Source organism: Petaurus breviceps, unplaced genomic scaffold (genome assembly GCF_028583685.1).
Source record: "Petaurus breviceps papuanus isolate PSGF00001 unplaced genomic scaffold, PetGlider_PUasm1.0 226, whole genome shotgun sequence".
Lineage (NCBI taxonomy): Eukaryota > Metazoa > Chordata > Mammalia > Diprotodontia > Petauridae > Petaurus > Petaurus breviceps.
Window position 1 is genome coordinate 2,642,858 of NW_027185890.1, and position 8,047 is coordinate 2,650,904.

An 8,047-nucleotide genomic window follows, 5' to 3' on the forward strand; every position below is an offset into this window, starting at 1 on the left:
TATCTATCTATCTATCTATCTATCTATCTATCTATCTATCTATCTATCTATCTATCTATCTATCTGAGTATCTAGCACAGGTTGTCCCGATGTTCAAACATCCAGCCTTATTGAATTACTAATTAATTATATCAAGGAAGGTAGGAATAAATTTAAGGATTAAGAAAATAGCTTTTACCCCCTCCACTCCATTAAAGACCTTTACAAGTCCTTTTGCTATATGTTTAGTCAGTCAAAAACCATTAATTAAACACCTACTGTATTCCGGGCATTGGGCTAATTGCTGGGGATACAGAGCAAAGCAAAATACAGTACCTGCCCTCGAGGAGCTCACAATCGAATAAGGGAGACAACATGCAAACAAACATGTATACAAAAACTCTATGTATGGTGAATAGGAAATAATCACCATAAGGAGAACACTAGAGGGGATTACTTTAGAAGACAGGATTTTAATAGGGACTTGAAGGAAGCCAGGGAAGGCAAAATGTAGAGATGAATAGAGAGAACATTTCAGGCATGGGGGACAACTAGAGAAAATGCCCAAGTCTGAGAGATGGATTACCTTGTTTTGGAAAAAGTAAGGAGGTCAGTGTCATTAGATTGAAGAGTATCTGTATTTGGTGGTGGTGGGTACTAGTAGGTATAAGAAAACTAGGTAATGAAGAGCTTTGAATGCCCTTTTGAATTGAAGATTTTACATTTTTTTTCTGGAGGTGACAGGGAGACACTGGATCTTTTAGAGTATGAGGGTGACATCTTTGGATCTAAAATTTAACAGGGGTAAGGAACCTGTGGCCTTGGGGTCACATGTGACCCTCTTTATCCTTAAGTGCAACTCTTTGACTGAATCCAGTCTTCACAGAATGAATCCCTTTAATAAAATGATTCATTCTGCAACACTTGGACTTTTTCAAAAGACCACACCCAAGGCTTTAGAAGGCCACATGTGGCCTTGAGGCCACAGGTTCCCTACCCCTGTTTTAGAAAAATTACTTTGGTAGCTAAATGGAGGATGGATTGGAGTGGGGAAAGACTTGTGGCTGGTAGATTAACCACCTGGCTATTGCAATAGTCCAGATGTGAGGAGACGAGTGCCTTCACAAGAGTGGTGGCAATATCAGAGGAGAGAAGTTGCAATGGTGAAATCAGCGGGCCTTGGCAGCAGATTAAATATCATGGAGGTTAGTGAGGAATTGAAAATGACACCAAGGTTTCGAGCCTGGGCATTGGAAGCTTGGTGGTGCTTTTGACAGTAATAGGGAAAGCAGGAGAGAAGGAGGATTTAGGGGAAGATATAATAAGTTTAGTTTTGGACATGCTGAATTTAAGATTAAGATTTAAGGAGTTGATTGAGACTAGTGAAAAAAGAGATTAGCATGGACCAATGTTTGCAACATTCTTGGTAGGAATATCAGTCTTTTAAAAAATGAGACCCCGGGGCAGCCAGGTAGCACAGCGAGTAAGAGCACCAGCTCCAGTGTCGGGATGACCTGGAGATTGAATCCTGGGCTCAGACACTTAGCACCCACACACAAACACCTGGCCATGTAACCTTGAGCAAGTTACTTAACCCTGATTGCTTAAAAAAAAATGAGACCCCTCTTCACCACTTATCATTTTTTTTACTGTGGTCATAAACATTACACATAGAAAATATGAGCATTTTTCTCCTCCTTTTCCAAACTTTACCCTCAAAAGGACTTTGAACACTCCAGTGCTATTTTAATGGCAGGATTCATAGACAGCGTCCATCATCTATTTCAAATATACACGAATTGTTATTATGCTTCCACTTCATTATCACTTAGATAATCAACACATATTTAGCTCCTTTAACAAATAAATCGATAGTTCCATGGCCTTTATCTTTCTCTGAACTCTCTCCAGGTTATTTGTTTTTTCCAATTCTATGATATTAGGCAATGAACACACAGCTTTTTAGGTGCATCTTCATGATTTTCTTAGAGGATTATCACCTCCTTCAAGTCCCAAGATATCATTTAAATAGCATGTAACCCTTACCACTGTCTATTTTGTCTACTATAGCAAAACTATATTTAAGTGGACATCATTATTGTTTTCTGTCTTTTCTCCTTGGCAGGAAATAATCTTGTAGTGGGAAGGATCTTGGTTTTGGAATGATGGGGCTGTCTCCCATTATCTGTAAAATAGGTGAATGAGATTTAATGACCTCAAAGGTTCCTTCTTGTTTCAAATCTATGATCTAATTTTTAGTGTTCAAATACTGGCTCTTCTACTTTGTTCTTACGTAACTTTGGGTAAGTCCCTGAACCTCTTTTCAGTCAGTTTCCTCATCTGTAAAAAATTAAGACATTGTAGTAGAACTATGACCCCTTGGCTACTTCTTCCATGCGAACTACAGATTTAACAGAGATTTCAAAGGTCATTAAGTTCAATAGTCCCATTTCATAGATAAATAAAGTGAAGCTGAGAAAAAGTTAAGTGATATGCCAAGAGTCACATAGCTAGTTAGTAAGTGTGTAGCTGAGGCATGTTTTGAACTCAGGTCTTTTTGATTCCACACCCATAGTTCTAACCATAATACTTCCTAGTTGCTAGCTGCTTCTTTACTTTATCTATTTGTCTATCTATCTGTCTGTCTATCTATTTATTTATCATCTAGCTATCTTAAATATCAAGGTATCTCTGCTGACTTATTCCCCCTATTTCCCTCTTTTCCAGGTGCTTTCAGCATGGTTCCCTTTGCCAAAAGGCATTTTTGAAGCTATATTTGAAACAGATTGTCCTTCTAAATGAATGTACATTGAGAGAAAGGAGTGGGAGTAAGACATATTAAAATAGAATTCCTTTAGATTCTAGTGTTTGAAAACCAGAGAAACTGCTTGGAAAACCAGACAAATGACATTCAAAGTTAACACGATATTTTTGTATATAGTTATGTTTTAGGGGGTAGATTGTGATTCACAGTATATTCAGTTCTATGAAATAACTTTCTCTTTTCTAATGATTTATACTCAATTTATCAACCTGAGATCATTCAATCCATGCATATTTTATGAATGCCACTTGCATCAGGGACTAAGAGAATCTTATGGAGTGTGATATCTATTTTACATTCTACAACTTCAGGTCAGTTAGATAGCAGGGGCTCATTCTTCTCCCCCTGTCTGGCAGGTACTCATTTCATTTGCAAAATAGGGAAATGAATCAAATATGCTATTATAATTTTAATCAGGAAGGATAAGAGTTTATTCAGCCACTACAAAATTACTGAACTCAGTACAGTTTCTGTTTAACACTAAATATGGGTAAAATACTAATTAGGAGAATATACCTTTTAGAGTAATAATATAAATGAAGAGCTTTGGAACACAAGGGCAATCAAAGTATAATTGTATGTGTGTATTTGTATGTGAGAGTGTGTCTGCATTAACAGAGACATCAGGGAGTCATTGCAAGGCCCTAATAATTTTAGTAGTTTGTCAGCTAGTTTATAAAAGTTTGACCTGGGGCATTGCCTGTAATCCCGAGGTAGGAAGGAGGCTGAGTATAGTGTACTTCTTGAGCTCAGGACTTCTAATATGCAGTAGGCATAAGTCAACTGGTGCCTATACTAAGTTTGACATTGGCATGGTGAGCTCCTGAGAGTGGTTGCCTAAGGACAGATGAATTGCCCCAGGTTGGAAATGTAACCGGTCAAAGGTCTCATGCCAATCAGTGGTGGGATTAGGATTGTGAATAACTCCTGAATTTCCAGTCTTGGAAATATAGGAAGACTCAGGAAAGAAAGAAAGAAAGAAAGAAAGAAAGAAAGAAAGAAAGAAAGAAAGAAAGAAAGAAAGAAAGAAAGAAAGAAAGAAAGAAAGAAAGAAAGAAAGAAAGAAAGAAAGAAAGAAAGAGAGAAAGAGAGAAAGAGAGAAAGAGAGAAAGAGAGAAAGAAAGAAAGAAAAGAAAGGAAGGAAGGAAGGAAAGAAGGAAGGAAGGAAGGAAGGAAGGAAGGAAGGAAGGAAGGAAGGAAGGAAGGAAGGAAGGAAAAGGTTGGGTGAATCACAGAAGATATAAGCTTAGAGAGGTGGGAGTGAGAAAAAAAATAGACAACTAAAAGTATGGGGACATGAAAGATCTTTGGAAAAATCTTTTTAATTCAGTGAGGCAGAGACATCAGAATTCCTTGAGATGGCATCTTGAAAGTATGTTATCAAAGCACACCCATGGACAGGAATGCAAAAGATTTGAGGATATTTTTGGTATAAAGTAGCCTGAAGAAGCTGCCTTTTTATGCTGGTTTGCAAAACAGAGTAATAGGTTAGTCTACTTAGAGCTAGAAAGAATCCTGGAAGCCAATCAGTGCATCTTCTTCATTTTTATAAATGAGGAAACTGAGCCCCCCCAGAGAGGGTAAGGAATGTGCCCAAAATACAGAACTGGGATTTTCACCCAGGTCTTCTGACTCTAGAGCAAGCATTTTTCTTCTTTACTACAACTCCTTCAGCTCTAGAAAGAGTGGGTTATTTCTAGTGATGACAAAAAAGGGAAATCTATGGACAAATTTCCCCCCAATTAGACTGACCTACAATCTGAAAAAGAAAATGGCAAACCACTCCAGTATCTTTTCCAAGAAAACCCAAAATGGGGTTGTGAAGTGTCAGAAACAACTAAAACAATTGAATAATAACAAGAAGTTTGTATCAGAAGGCCAGAATGTCCTATTGGGAATCTGGAAGAAGCTGTGTAGTAGCATTCGAGCATTTGTCTGTAGCATCATATCCCCGACTAAGCTTCCTTGTTTGAGTCTTGTCTTGTGATTTCATTGGTGGAAGGAACTGCCCTTGGGGAAATCCTTTCCACCAATTCAGATTTCCACCAGTGCAGATCAGTAACTCTAAGGCCTTAAGAGGGAAAGTGATTTACATACAGCTAATATGTCTCAGTCAATATTTGAAACAAAAACAAGGTTGGCCTTCTAGGTACTATTTTCCATAATACACATTAGAACACCATTAATTACATAGTATGCCACTTCCTCTTTTTTTGGTCAGGGCCAGTGATTTTATCAGTATGGGGTACTCTTCATATGGCAACTCCCTCCCCCTGTGCAGTTCAGCAATTACTTAATAAATGACTATGCCTACAACCTGCCTGTGATGTTGGGTAAATAGCTTAAGCTTCTGAGCCTCCAGTTCTTCATCTGTGAAATGAAGGAGTTGGAGCTCTGAGATCCGGCTAGCACTAAAATGATAGACCTGTCATATTATAGTGCCCAAAGAACTTCCAAAAATCAGTCACTTAGTTTTATGAAGAAAACAAAAGGAAAATTATCTTTACATGAAATTGTAATAACCAGTAGATTGACAACATTTTCACTTTCCAGCTGGCTCTTTTGGGATCACCTGGACATTGCTTTAGAATTAAGGTTGTAAACAGTTCCAGAAGCCAGTATGGGATCAAGATTCCAAGTTACAGGATGATGATTCTGAGTAAGGCATCCCCAGGAGCATTCTCAGGCAGGCATCGCTGTAAGGATCATTCTAATTGAATACCAAAGGCAATAATTGATGTGCTAATATACTGGTTATTATTTCATATGCTGTACTCATGACATTTCTTGGGATTTGTAGTATGACTAAAGGAGCTGAGAGACAATAGAAAAGAGATTAATTCAGGTATTATCAGGCCAATATATGTGAATATATCATATAGTTTCATACTTACTTGTTATAACTCAGGCAAGACTAAAGGAAGAAATAATCATGAGGAAAGAGCTCACATTTCTATCCCTGGGTATAATCATTTCTCAAATCTGAGATACAATCTACAAAACTATATTTTGAAAATTTCAATGCTTTTATAAATATACTTTTTTTCCTCCTGGTATTTTGATGGATGAAAATAGATTGCCTCTGTTCTATCAAGCTATAGGTGCAAAGCCCCCATCTCATACACAAACAGTACCAGGCTGGGGGCTGGCAGTGATTCATCATGGCAGTTTCCAACCACCACTATCAGTTTGAGCCATTACCAACTTACTGAAGCTGTAAAGGTGTGCAGATTTTCCCATAACTTTGCAATTAGCTTGTGTCACTGCTGTTAAGAACAGCTTGTTTACTTGATTCCCCACCCTGCTACTTTCCCTTCTTGCTGCCACAGTTGTTTCTCTCTTCTCTGCCTACCCTACTCCCCGCTACTTCCTCCCACCCTCTCTCTTTGGGATCTTTCTGCCTGTTTTTCATGAATGCTTTTCCTCTCATTTATTAATTGCTCATCTTTAGGGTTCAGGGGACAGAGTACATTTTAGAAAGTGAGGATTTCATGGCAGACCAACAGCTGCTTCTGCTGTCATGTATAGCAATGGGACTGACTTTCTGATTTAAATCCTTTGGGCTAGAAGTACCTGGGAACTTGGCTTTCCATATGACGGCAAACATAAATGTATTTCAAAATACATGTTCACTTCCAAATCTGTGTGTCTGCCTTATGTTAATATTTCAACAGGAATATAGATTTAATAGAAACTGACCTAAAATGCTTTTAATTAAAAACAAACAGAAATCTAACTATTTGTTTTTCATTTCTAATGTCATAGTAACACAAAATGGGATCTAGAGATGACAGATAGGATGCTACTTAGAGTGCAACATTCAAAGAAATTATGGGGCACATGAAATTACATTTTATAAATACACATTTTCATGTCATATCTTCCAATCTCCAAGGCATATATAGGTGTTTGTTTTGCAATGTTTCTTGAGTTACCAGGAAGGTTCAAAGCCTTTGGTGCACAGTAACCCAAAGGAAACCCAATTTCCAAATATAGCAGGGCATAGTTTTCAAACTTGCCTGGATGCAGAAATGTGTTGACATAATTCAGAGGTGATAGCTTAAACCAGGATTGGGGAACCTGTGGAGTCCAGGTCACATGTGGTCTTCTAGGTCCATGGGTATGGCCTTTTGAATGAGTTCAACTTTTACAAAACAAATTCTTTTTTTAAGGAGATTTATTCTGTGAAGTTCTGTTCTGTGAAGGCTTAAGCCTTAAATCTTTACTCCACCATTCTCTACTGTGGTAACAATTTGACATTCTCCCTACCAATTCTTTTACTCCCTTCCCCCATTTAAAGGTATTTTATTTTATTTTTAGAGGGTAATTGGGGTTAAGTGACTTGCCCCAGGTCACATGGCTAGTTTTTGTGTTCAGTGTCTGAGTCTGGATTTGAACTCAGGTCCTCCTGACTCTAGGGCTGGTGCTCTACTCACTGCACCACCTAGCTGCCCCAATAGTATTTTATTTTTTTCCAATTACATGTAAAGGTAGTTTATAACATTAACTTTAATAAGATTTTGAATTCCATTTTTTCTCCCTCCCCACCCCATGCCCAAGACAGCAAGCAATCTTATATAGGCTATACATGTACACTCATATTAATATATTTCCACCTCAGTCATGTTGTGAAAGAAGAATCAGAATAAAGGTGATAAACCACAGGAAAGAAAAAAAAAACAAAAAGGAGAAAATAGTATGCTTCTATCTACATTCAGACTCCATAGTTCTTTCTCTGGATATGGATATATATATTTTCCATCATGAATCTTTTGGAATTGTCTTCGATCATTGTACTGCTGAGAAGAACTAAGTCTATCAAAGGTGGTCATCACAGAATGTTGCTGTTACTGTATACAATGTGCTCCTGGTTCTGCTCACTTCAATTAGCATCAATTCATGTAAGTCTTTCTAGGTTTTTTCTGAAATATCTCTGTTTATCATTTCCTTTTAGCACATAGGTACTCTATTATATTCATATACCACCCCATGTACAGACATCCCCCAATTTATGGGCATCTGTTCAATTTCTCAATTTCTTTGCCACCACAAAATGAGCTGCTATGAATATTTTTGTACATATGGGTCTTTTCACTTTTTATGATCTCTTTGGGAAACAGACCTAGCAGTTGTATTGCTGGATCAAAGGGTATGCACAATTTTATAGCCCTTTGGGCATAGTTCCAAATTGGTCTCCAGAATGATCAGATCAGTTCACCACTCCACCAAAAATGCATTAATGTT